The following is a 13,657-nucleotide window of genomic DNA, read 5'->3' on the forward strand; positions in this document are numbered from 1 at the left end:
CTGCTATAGGAATGGTCGATGTTCACAAACTGAAATCCACTGAGATATCCGGCAGTCTACCCTGGCTATTCCAAGCGTCCCTCAGTGGTTTCATGGGATGGAGAATTTGTGTTTGTGGCAGGCTCCAGGTTGATGCAGATATTCTGGAATGTCCTGCACACCAACGCCTCTCTATAGACGATTGGCATGTGGTCTGACCCTGAGTACACCACAGGCTGTCCATCAGGATGGCTGGTGAGTTTCCTTCCCATATTAATAAGCACTAGAGAGTTGGACTTTCCTAACTGTTCACTGCTGTCCTACCTCAGAGGCTGCACTCCATCATCCCCAAGACACCTCCAGGAAACCGTCACTGTTCAAGACGATACTTGAGGGATCCAGGGACAGCTGGGAAATGTTTGCTTTTCAAGCATGATAACCTGAGTTCAATCCTCAGAGCACACATAAAACTTCCGGACACAGCAGTGTGGGCTGGTAACCCCAGCTCTGAGGAAGTGGAGGCAGGATTTCCAGGGCTCACTGTCCAACCAGCCTAGCCTATTTGGGGAACTCCGGTTCAGTGACAGAACCTGTCTCAAAGGAAATTGCCAGCATTCCTGAGAATGGCATCCAGGATTATCTCTGACCTCTACATGTATGCACATACAACATATAACTACATATATAAACATGAACACACAAATATGCATGCATACAACATACATAAAAATAAAAAAGATGGGGCTGGAGAAGTGGATCAGCCGTTAAGGGTAAGTGCTGCTCTTGGAGAAGACTTAAATTTGGTTCTGAGCGCCCACATCGAGCAGCTCAGGGCCACCTGTACATCTCGGGTGTCTCGGGCACATGCAGACATGTAATTAAAAATAAAACAAATCTTTACAAGGTAAAATTTAAAAAGATGATGCCACGGAAGGACCAGGGAAGCCTGCAGGAAACTGCCAGAGACTTCCAACAGATAAACACGGTGACCAAGGGCAAGTGAGGGGTCAGACAGGAAGCACCTTTGGCCCCTAAGCATGCTGGGAGAGTAATGGGGCAGCCACACTAGTAGAGGTACTGGCTGCCATTGTTGTACCCAGAGCTGGGGCAAGGAGTGGAGGAATATGGGTACCTGTGGATTTCTCACCAAGATTCTTGTTACCTATGTGAAAAGTGGGCTTCACTTTGGACCTCACTCAGGCACAAACCTCATCATTAGATGACAGAATGACATTCACATGCCAGGATGTGGTCATTACTAAAGTAATCTCAGTTGCCTCTTATTAGATGGTTGTCCTGTATCAGGTGCTTTACCTACACAATCACATCCAGTCCTCTCAGCAACTCTGATGAGGCAGGGGCTGGGATTGTCTCCACTGTAGAGCTGAGGAAATGGAGGCTGAGATATCACACAGGTGGCTGAGGGCTCAGCCACTGGGAAGTGACAGGGCTATTGTCTGTCATTGGTAAGCCTATGCTTTCCACTCAAGGTCCCTGGCCCCCAACTCGGTATCCCTCCCCCCACCCCAGACCGGGCTCCCCGATCCCCCACCTCACCACTCCCCACCCCTCCCCCATTTCCTGAGCACCTGCTCTGTGTGAAGTCCTGGGTGACTCATTCTCATAGCCACTTGCTCATCAGCTTTTCTTTTTTGGAGCTCCACTATTTATCTGGGCTTATTTATTTATTTATAGCACACCTTATTCCAGAAAGCACTTCATGTCTTTGGTGGAGAGGTAAAAGACTAAAGTTTTGCAGGCTCGACTGTGACCATGTGGAGACATGGAGGGATCAAAAGAAGCCGGGGATGAGACATGAGCTCCAAGAACAGGCCTGGGGCCCTACGTTATCTGGGGAGAGGTCACAAATCGTCCTCAGAGCTTCTAACCAACAAAGCTTGTTCCCACACAGCACAGTTCCAGGTGCCTCCAGACTCCCACACACAACTACTGAGGTAAAAGAAAACTCTCGGAGGCCCTCAGACCAGGGGTCTAAGAAGACACTGCTGATCCTGAATAGTCATGTCCCCAAACAGCCTTCAGCTGGCATGTGTGCACACATCTCTAGGGGCTGTATTCTGAGCCCTGCTCTGTGCAGACCCACTGAGGGGGCTCTCAGAACAGAGACTGGAGCTGCACAAGGCAGGCGCGTCTCTTTCTAGTTTAATCTGCAGAAGCTCAGAGCACAGGTTTGTATCAAATGCTAAGTGCACTCTTCAGGGGCCTGTCATTGGCTTGAGCTTTGCTTTAGAATTTTGCAGTGGGTGGAGGCTGCATACACCTTTAATCTCAGCACTCGGGAGGCAGAGGCAGGCAAATCTCTGAGTTCGAGGCCAGCCTGGTCTACAGAGTGAGTTCCAGGACATCCAGGGCTGTTATATAGAGAAAGCTTGTCTCAAAAAACCAAAAACTGATAAACAAAACAAAACAAAAAAGTTAAAATTTTTCACACATACACACACATATCCAGATTATTGCCAATCTCTTTTAAAAGGAGAAATTTGACAACATGGAGCCTATATTCTCAAAGAATTGTTTATAGCCTCATTCTCCATCTCTCCATGGTTGTGTGAATGTCCTATTGGTCTCTAAAGCCTTTCCCCACCTCTGCAAGCTACCTGGAGTCTGCCCCCAGTCCTAGGATGGTTCGTGAGTCAGAACAGCAGGTAACCAGTGCCCCTGGTCGGAGTCCTGGGACTGAAGCGGGGAGGATACACAGGCATTCTTCTCCCAGCTGGCTGTGATCAGACAGCCTCATAGCACCGCTTGTCCAGACAAATGGATGAGGAGTTTTCTTTTAACACATCACTGGGCTTCGGAGGTTGTGAGATGATGCTCCCTGGTAAGTGGGTGTCCAGGGCATAGCTCCTGTAAATGGCTGTGTCATCCCTGTCAGATGTTGTCAATCAGTGCCCTTCTCCATGGCTGCACAGGAGAATCACCAGAAGCAGCTCTTTAACACACACTCTCCAGCCCCATGCCCAGCTCACGCCCTTGACCAGCTCAACAGAAAGCGCTGTTGCTGTACCTTGTACCAGGCATCACCCGTACAAGAGGCCTGTCGTGAGAAACGTGATGCACAGAGGTGGGGCACCCCGTAGGGGTGCACAGGCGGGGGTGCAAACCCCTGCCTGTGGGATCCTAACCACTCCCCCACAGGAGAGGCTGAGACTGTCTGGGAAGCGAATATCCAGCCACAAAGAAAGGGTCCCAGCCAAGGTGGGGTGTAGTCCAAGGCTCTGAGTGGAGATGTCAGGACACGACTGGGTCGAGGGTGGGATAGAGAGTGAGAAGCCACAGAGACGGGGCAGGTCTATATTCTACAAAGCCTTGTAGCTGGGCAGAGTGGCACAGACCTAAAATCCCAGCACTGGGAAGGTGAAGGAAGAGCTGTGACTTTGAAGGCAGCTACGGTTGACCTGGACCTTGAAGCAAGAGGGCTCCTCTGGAGGGCTTTAAGCCAAGGAGTCACATGGCTGAACAAATCTGTGATGAGGCAGAGTTATCAAAGAGGACTTCCAGAAAGGAACAAGCGAGACAAGGAAGAGACAGGAGAAGAAAGCAAGGGTCCTCGTCAGCCTCTTCAGTTAACGCTACAGAAACTCTTCCCTCCTTGTCCACACCCTTTCAAACAGTCTGAATCATAGACGTCTGGGTAAAGGATGTGTTTATCTGCCATCTGAAAGCTGCGGTTTCTCTTTCGCAGCTCCTGGGCCCCATCCTTTAGACCAGGCACCGGGAAGGAATGAAGGAGGAGCCTTGCTGACGAGTGCAGTCCAGTGGGCCTCAGCGTGGTCTGTGGCGTCACTGGCTTGGCTGCCAGCAGTTTCTCATTTCTAACTGGGCAAAGTTTTCAGGACATTTTTATGGGCTGCCCCAAAGCCAGCTGGAAGCTCTTTTTCCATAAACTCTCCCAACGACAAGTAGCCAGATTTCACATACTAAAATGAAAATGTCAAAAGGGCTGCTAAAAGGAAAACATTGTGGACTCATTTATGAGGCTATAGCTCACAAAAGCTGGGTATAGTGGATACGGTGGGTATCATGGCATCACAGTGGGTACAGTGGGTACAGTAGATAGGGTGGGTAAGTGAGTATGGTGGGTATTGTGAGTACAGTGGATATGGTGGGTATGATGGGTACAGTGGGTATGGTGGATAAGTATGTATGGTGGGTATGGTGGGCACAGTAAATATTGTGGGTATGGTGGGTATGGTGGCATCTGCCCATTGTGATAGGTTGGTGAAGGATGTTGGTTTGTTTATTCACTTGCGTGGCTTTTGTTTGTTTTGATTATTTGTGTGTGTGAGAGACAGGGTTTCTCTGTGTAGTTTTGCGCCTTTCCTGGAACTCACTTGGTAGCCCAGGCTGGCCTCAAACTCACAGAGATCCACCTGGCTCTGTCTCCCAAGTGCTGGGATTAAAGGCGTGTGCCACCACCGCCCGTTGTTTTGATATTTTTAAGACAGGGGTCTCATGGAATCCAGACTGGCCTCAAACTTGCTTTGTAGAGGAAGATGACCTTGAACTTCTGATCCTCATATCTTCACTTCCTGGAAGCTAAAATTACTGGAAGCTAAAATAGCACCCAATTTATGTGGTGCTAAGGCTCAAACCTGGGGCTTCGTACATGCCAGCCAACACTTTACCGACAGAGCTACATCCCCAGCCTCTTTCTTAGTTTTGTTGTTGTTGTTACCTGTTTGCTTGTTTTGCAAAAGCAGTAGTCAGCCAAGGACCACAATGGTTTATCAAGTTACTCAGCAAACGCTGACTGGATCCCTTGAGCAAAACACCAAGATGAGAAGCTGCCTTGGCCATCACTGCCCATCCCTACCACCTTCAAGGCTCAAAAATACTTCCTTCATTACCGTAATGCTTCAGATCACCTTCAAAACTTCATTCACTTCTTCAGTACTTTCACTTCTCAGAGGTGGGAATCAAGTCCTTCAAGACAGCTACCTTGACCAAAGTTTTGATCTAATAGAGGGTAAAACTTGGTCTTGAGTCAAGATGGATCTGATTCTAGGCTCTGCATCATTAGCTTAGGTCGGGCTATTGCTTCAAGAGGTTTAGTTGCCACTTAGAATCTTCCCAGTATCTAGCTCCACCTTAAAACTCCTCTAGGGAGAATTCCCCATTTTGAGGAATGGAAAACTAACACCTTTCCCAGCCAGCATCACAGTAAACGCATAGTAGAACTACCACATCTCCCTGCCCGGAGAGTAGACAGCATGTGTGGGATGCAGCTCAGAATGACATCAGATCACTCTCTGAGGCCGACCCTTGGAGAAGACCCTGGATCAGACTGAGCTTTCCTAAGGTGGAGTTCCTGCAGCTCCCCGGGTCATTGCCTGAACCCTCTTGCTGCCACTGCAGGCCCTTATATCCTCCAGCAAGACCCCACTTTGCCTAAGATTGGAAGCATTCGGCCTGGTGGCTTGTAAGCAGGAATCTGCATGGATCAATAGCATTCTAGTCATAGTTCATCCCGTTACGGAGCTGGTGGACTGCCATTTCCTGTGCTTCTCTGGACACCTCTGGGTGCTGTGAAAATGTTGGCACAGCTTTACCATGATCTGAGGACTACCATACCACAAGCCCAATAGGTGTGAGCCGCCTATGTCCTAAGAGAGCAGGCAGTCTCTCACCTGTGGCCCAGGGCTGGCTTCTGGATCTCCCCAAAGCTTCCTCTGGTGCTTCCGTTCCATCTGGGCCCTTACAGCCTTTGAAAGGTCGTGAGTGTGGAGAAGGTGGCTACAGGAAATTCATGGCTGTGGTAGACCGAAGAAGAAAAGTATGGGATCTTTGAACAGAAGGTGAAACCAGCAAGGAGGAAAGGCTCCACACCTGCAGTCGGCTGCAGGCGACGAGCTCCGAGGATCCTGAACAGTCTCTACCCTCACAGACTCCAAACAAGTGTGTTTCAGATGGTTTGGGGAAAACAGCCAATATGAGACAGACACACATCCATAGGTAATACTTATAAGGGACAGACTTGTGGGATTCGCTGGTAAGGCTAGGTCAGGCCAGCGAGCTTGGAATCTGCAGGGCATAGTAGCAGGCTTGTGACTCAGGCAGGTATGAATGCTGCTGTCTTAAGAGAAAATTTTTCTCTGGAAGCCTCATTTTTACTTTGAACACCTTCAACTGACTGACTGGGTCCTACTCACAAACTAGGGAGGGTCATTTCCTTCAACCTAACTGGTGTTCACAACCACACCCAGATTGGTGTTTGATTACATAGTGGTGCCCCACAGCCTGAGCAAGTTGACACCAAAGCTGTCAATAACCAACACAGAGAAGGTGGCCCACATGATGTCTCCTGTGATGATGGGCGAAAGAGGAGACTGTAAGCTGACCGAACCAGTCATGAAAATAGGAACTGCTAGGGCTGATGTCCAGTCATGTCAAAGTGTGGTCACTCCGAAGTGTATTACTCAGTGCTTTGATTGGCTTGGGAGGTTGGGCAGCCATGTTACTTATGGCTTCAGTCCCTCACCTCCAGTGTGGTTTCCCTGTGTCCTGCACAGACTAAGGCTGTCTCCAGAGAGGTGTGTCTCTCTGTGGTTCTGTCTCCTGTTTCTTACCTCCCTGCCTTGGCATCTCTTTGCTTTGACTTCCATACAAACTGTGCCCACTATTCCCAGCTCTCCACTGCTCATAACTTCTTCTCTGCAGGCTAGCCCCTTTACATTCCCTGCTGGCCTGTCCCTGACCAGCCTGAACTTCACATGCCACAGCCTTCCCTGGGGCTTGTGGAAGCTTCACAGTTGGGGTGCCCAGTGATCTGAAACACACTGCATGGAAATGCATTCTTGGTTAGAAGGTTCCTACCTCAAGGTAGCTCCCACACTGAGCACTACTCTTCCCCACAAGAAGCTCTAGCCCAGATCTTTCTTCTCCTCTGAGGTGGGGGGACCAGGGACCCAAACTGGATCTTAAAAGAAGCCAGCTAAGGCCCCAACAAAGCCTCTTAAAATTACTGCCCAAATATTGGCAACGGAACAGACAAAAGATGGGGACAAGGCCCCAGAGTTTGCTGTAAGAGTGTAAAGGCTATTTGTCTCTTGGCTCCCCAAGTAGAAAGGGGTCCTGAGGGACCACCCATACCTTCCCTCCAAAGTGTGTTTCATGTCACACAATATCTAATCTCAGAATTTTTAAAATGAATGTTAGTGATAGAAAGACTCTAGATGGGGCTAGAGAGGTGGCTCAGCAGTTAAAAGCATGACTGCTCTTCCAAAGGTCCCAGGTTCAAGGCCCAGCACTCTTGGTGCAGCTCACAACCACCTGTAACCCCAGTTTCAGAGGATCTGATGCCTTCCTGCCTCCATGGGCACCAGGCACAAAAGTGGTTCACAGATATACATGCAAGCAAAACGCCTGTACACATAAAATAAAATAAAATTTAAATTTAAAAAAAGAAAGAGGGAAAGTCAGGGTCTTCCAGGGATAACTCTTAATTTGTTGTCCAGTACAAAGTGGTCAGCCTTGAAACCATATGCACACCAACGACAAAAACAGACTCAGCAGATTATATTTATGCATAAGTACACACATATGTTACATATACATGTAACAATGACTGGAGAAGAAGAAGACATTAACTGGAGAATGGGGGGGCAGGGGAGTAGGGAGGAGGGAACTTGGTAGGAGGTGAAGGGAGGAAAGGAAAGGGCAGAAGTGATGCAATTATATTTTAACTAAAACATATAAAAGTAAGTAAAAAAGAAAGACTCCAGGGCCACCTGAGAGCTGAGGAGACAACACCAGGAACAGATCTGGCTTCTCCACTGGTTTTCCACTCAGCCTGCAAGTCTTCCCCGCTTGTCCTTGAACAAGCCTCTCATAGACACAGTTCCCTGCCTGAAAATGAGGGCTTGGGTGCTGACACCGGAGGTCCTCTCAGCTGGCTACCTGACCCCAGCAGCTGTGTCTAACTTCCATCTGTGTGACCTTAAGATGCCACATTATATGCTGAGATCCCACCAACCTCAGGTAAGGAAGTTCTGCCCTCCTGGCACCTTGCTCACCTTCCAGCTTCTGTGGGCATGGGGTGGGACAGCGCTGGAGGTGGGATATCACATGGTATCAAAGGTGCCTTAAGCTGCGAGTGAACTTTCGCTGAGGCAGAAGGCCACCAGCTAAGGCCCCAGGCACCGGGCTTGGTGGCTTGGCTTTGCCTCATTTAACATCTCCTAGAGACCAAAATGGAACAATACACCATAAAAAACAAGGAGACAAAATAATTCTCAAATACAAAAACTTAGAGTTAGACTAGGTCGAGTATTTATATGAGATGATTTATGATGAATGAAAGAAAACCACATATTTGTTCTAAACTTTAACCACTGAGCAACCCTCATGCCCTGGCTAGGTAAGTGTCCCAGGTTCCTCTTTGAAGGAGACATAAGGAGACAGGATCAAATGATTCAATCACTGCAGGGAGGGGATACTGAAAGTCATTTGTGTGTGCTCAAAGCCAGCCTGCTTATCTGACCCCATCTCCTAGCAATTACCTGTTGATGTGTCTGCCCTGCTTCTCCCTGTCCCAGCTCTGGCCCAGGAACATCTTGAGGCCATCACCTGGACTTTCTTCATCTTCATAGCACACCCAGGATCCCAGCAGAGCATGTGTGTCCACAGCACAGCTCCCTAAATGACTGCTGAATGTTGAAAGTAGATATGAAAGACCACTTAAATTTTGGGGGTTTTGGTTTGGTTTTAGTTTTTTGAGACAAGATTTCTCTGTGTAGCCCTGACTGTCCTGGAACTCACTCTGTAGACCAGCCTGGCCTTGAATTTAGAGATCCGCCTGCCTCCGCCTCCTGAGTGTTAAAGGCGTGCGCCTCCACCAATCATCTAGGACCACTTAATTTTTAACAGATGGAGAGACTGTATTCCACAGTGACATGGGGATGTGGTAGCAGCAGTTCTGTGCTCTGGCAAAGGTTCTCCTTCTACAGGAGTAGATAACGTGACTTATTTACCCACAAAAGCCACAGGTAAAAGTGTTTATGGTTTGGCAGCTAACCAAGGCCACAGGCACTTCAACAGGTCACAATCTGACCCGTCAACCCACTCATTTTCAAATAGTGTTAACAGCTATGTTTTCTACCGTAATTTGAAAACACCTCCATGACTAGAACATTACAAACTGACCCTAAACTTAAACACAGAACACAGGTCCATCTAACTAGTCACCTGCATGATAATTACTTCCAAAGACTAAATGACCATAATATTCAAATATATGTGAAAAGCATGTTCACTTCATATAGCACCTTCATGGATGTTAAGTTGCTTAGGACTTGAGCAAATAAATGGTCCTGGAACAAAATGATGTTTTCTCAAAATAAGTTGGTGACTGTGCACATGAAACAAGCAAGTTATGATTTGTGAGCTGCGTTCAGGGAAAGGCGATTTAAGTATAAAATGGAAACCACCACCGGTGGCTTTTATTTTCTTCCTTGCACATTTCTGCATTTTCCTTAACCTAATAAAAAAAAGGGGGGGATGCTGAGAGAAGAGGAGGCACCGCTGAGGTGCGTGTGGTGTAGAAATTGCTCAGCGGCTCTAACCCTTCATCCTCTCCCTGGTATCTGCTAAGCTTGGCTCACCACGTTGTGACAAGTCACTAATGCCAAACATGGAGGAACTGTGGGCTGTAATCCCCCTGCACACTTAACTAGTGGTACCACCCCCCCCCAAACCTCCACATCTGTAACATTCTCAGGCCTTCTCTGCCCATCTGTATAATGACCAGAGACCCCAAACGTGGAGTGTAACTCTTCCCTAGGAGACTTGAACACCCATTCGCCCCAAACAGACAGACCAAGGAATTGACTCCATTCTAGCCTAGGCTGTGAACCAATGAGTTTACTGTAACTAACTGTAGCAATGTGGCTGACTCACAGGCAGCTGTACCACCAAAAAGCCCGTCCCATTATGAGTGATAGCTCACTAAGTCCACACTCTTGGGTCCCCCACCTTGAAGGCTGCTTCATGAAGTCTTCTCTCTCCAGAAAGAAGACATTAGGGTGGGTACATACATGTGTGCAGGTGTGTTTGCCCATGTGTACACATGCCTGAGGCCAAAGTCAGATGTCCTTCCTCTATCTTTTGGGGGTCTTGTGTGCCTCCTATCTTTACAGTAACCATATTACTTGTAACTCCTCTCTGAGAGACAGGAATATTTATTCTTTGAGACAGGTTCTCTCACCAAACATGGAGCTTGCTGTTTCGGCTAGACTGGGTGGCCAGTGAGCCCCTTGTCAGGGTATACCATGTAGCGTGGGTTGGTTGAAGAAACAAGGCACTCTCAAGATGAAATTTTAAGGCCTGTGTGGCAGCAGGAAGGTCCGGCCTCTTTGACAGACTGGACTGGATCCCTGAACAGCTGAACAAAGGCATATTTATTGATTGTTATACAAAGTATTTCCTCAGCTGGGCAGTGGTGGTGCACGCCTTTAGTCCCAGCACTCCGGAGGCAGAGCCAGGCAGATCTCTGTGAGTTACAGGCCAGCCTGGGCTACAGAGTGAGATCCAGGACAGGCACCAAAACTATACAGAGAAACCTTGTCTCAGAAAACAAAACAAACAAACAAAAAAGTATTTCCTCGTACCAAGGTCCCTAACTTTAATTTACATGTCTTACTGAGGGAGACCATCACATACCTCCATGACTCTAGCCCTTTATTATGCATTGTGTGCAATACTTAATAATCCAAGAGCCTCAGGTGTGCCTGAGGTATCTTGTGACCAAAGTCATGGGATGGCTACAATGCCCCATCAGCAAAACAATTCTGCAGATCTTGGGAAACAATCACTGTTTTCCACAAGGATTCTTCAAGGTCAAGGTACTTCTAAAGAGCAGCTGTTCATTCTAATATCTACCCCATACAGTGATTCTGCTGAATTCCTTCAGCAAGCCCTCCGTATCTGCCCCTACCCACTCTGAGTACTGGGTTTTGGAAGCAAACTGCCGTGCGCAGCTTTTATGTGAGTTCTGGGCATTTGAAGCCATGTCCTCATGCCTGTTAAGCAAACACTTAGCCCACTGATGTCTCCCAGCCCCCTCATTTACTATCGCAGGGGGTTGCGAATCTTCTAATAGTCAAGAGCTTCCTGGGCTCTGTAGTTCCCTCTTCCCTCCAAGAGGAAACAGCACAGGAACAGGAGGAGAGCTGCAGGCTAGGAAGGAGAAAAATAGAGAGGACTATGGCCCAGCCACACAGCTCCATCAGATCCTCAGACTTTCACATATGTGGTCTTTCCTAAGAAAGACATCTTACAGATCTGATTAAACCTTTCTCTGTGCTTCTTTCTAACCCAGGCCAGTCCCCGCTGCCCCAAGTCAGGTATCTTTCATTGCCCATGCATGGTTAATACTTCTACTACACTACCTGACTATCACTAAAACCATGCACAGTGCAGCCTCTACTGTTTAAATGAACAAATGGACATTTTCTATCTCATGCTGCATAGCTACCCCCATGCCCACTTATCCCTAGTATGGATGCATGGGTGTTAGGGTCCATTGTCTTAGGTTAGTTTCTCCCAGGACATAATTCTATTTTTTGTTTGTTTTTTAGTTTGCTATTACAAGCTGAGCACCATTAAAGTGAAGGAACCAGCATCTTCAACTCCATTTGCTACCACCCCATCAGCTCTCCCAAGTCTCAGCAATTGACATCCCCAAGAGCAGAACCTGAGAGGCCCCTGCACTGCACCCAACTGCACCCCCATCCCACCCCCGCTGAAACAGGCAGACGTTAACTCTGGGGCTGTGTGATGATGCGACATCGTCCTTCTCATTTGCATCTCTCACATGGCCGATGAAGGGGAACATCTCTTTATATTTTTGGCTGTCTTGGCCATTTGGGTTTCCTCTTTGGGGAATGATCTATTAATAGTTTTTGCCTGGTTTTAAATTTTAAATCAGTTTTATTGAAGGCATTTCAACATCAACAACTCTTTAAAAAACAAACAAACAAAAAGAATTGTACAAACAGCATTCTTAGGGGAAAAACATGGAATGATCATGAATCTGTAATGTCATCCTTGCACAAGAGAAGCCACACTAAGATTCTCTTGTATAATTCCAATTTCAGTGTATGTGTTACCTAGGCAAGCACTGATCATTTATCAATTGCTTGATTGATTGTTTTGTTGTTGTTGTTTTGAGACAGGGTCTCACCATGTAGTTTTGACTGTTGTGGAACTCTCTGTAGACCAGGCTGGCCTCAAACTCACAGAGCTCTGTCTGCCTCTGCCTCCTGAGTGTGGGAATTAAAGGCATGCACCACTGTCCCCAGCTCACAGCTCATTTTTTAACCTGGATTTTTACTTTTTCTTTTGTGCTAGTCCATTCAATTCCGCTCTCCTGAAATGTGTGCCTCCCTATTTCCGCATCCTATCCAAATGCCAGTTTCTCCACGGAACTCAGCGTCTAAACCACAATGAATCACATGCGCCTTTTCCTGTGGCATTACAGTGTCCTGCCTTGTAGTATTTCAGCACCTTCTCATTTCACATTTCACAGGACGTTGTACTTACCAAAGCACCTGCTCCTTCCTGTATTGCCCTTTATCTAGGCAATGGCCCTGTGAGGCAGGGTAGTATTGCCACCACCTTTGAATAGATAAGGATGTGGTATATAAAACTTGGGACAGCTCACCCACAATCCCTCTGCTCAGAGGCTGGGCAGGCTTCAAATTAAGAATTCTCCAACTGCACGCCCAGATCTTTTTTAACATAAATATGTTGCCCCAATACTGACTCCCTCACCAGACTGCAGGCCCTATTTCTCTTAATCACCTGTGTGCCCTAAGCCACAGTCGAAGCCCTATGCAAAGGAACAGCAGTGATTACAGATCTTGACAAAGCACACTATTCACCTTCTGTACACCATGCCCATGGGGTGACAGGGGCGTTGCATACAGTGCCCCCAACCTTCCTCAATAACTGAAGTGACACACTCAGAGTCTCACATCCAAGGGCTAAGGTGGAGCCAGCCTGTCCCCGGGAGAGACATGCTTCCTCTGCTCTCCCTAAATGTGCCACAGGCCAGCCTAGAGGCTCTTGAGAGCATCTGGACAGGCAGGTCTTATCTCTGCTGAAGGTGACTAGATGTCTGGGTGCCTTTCAATTGGCCTTCCTAGACTGGAAGATCCTGTCTGATGGGGCTGCTACCAACTTCCTTTCCAGGCTCAGCAAAAGGAGACTTTTGCTCAAGATAACTAGGTTCTGCTGTGGGTCAAAGACCCAGAGTGAGGGCGGTAAGCCCGGTAAGCAGGAAGACCCAGGGGTGAGGGGAATGAGGAAGGGTGGAGAGGACTCCTGTATCTCAAGCCGGGGGACAGAGGGCCAATGTGGGCCGCTGGACGATGAGCAGGGAAGGCTCCAGGAATGACTCACTCCGCAGGGGTGTCTGCAGGCGCCACGCTAGAGCAGGTGCAATAGGCAGGCACTCCAGACAGAAGGCAGGAATGTGGGTAAAGGGTGTTTAGCCAGCACTCTCTCCAGCCCTGGCGCCAAGAGTGAGTCTGGATGGGGACTGTCTTCTCCCGGAGGGAGATTTTATCTGATTGGAGCCCTATCTACCAGATCTGTCCTAAATTAGCCTTTACCTCAGTGCTGTTTGTGCACGTGGTGTATGTGACTGTCTCTTTTG

This window comes from Onychomys torridus, chromosome 4, assembly GCF_903995425.1.
Source record: "Onychomys torridus chromosome 4, mOncTor1.1, whole genome shotgun sequence".
NCBI classification, from domain to species: Eukaryota; Metazoa; Chordata; class Mammalia; order Rodentia; family Cricetidae; genus Onychomys; species Onychomys torridus.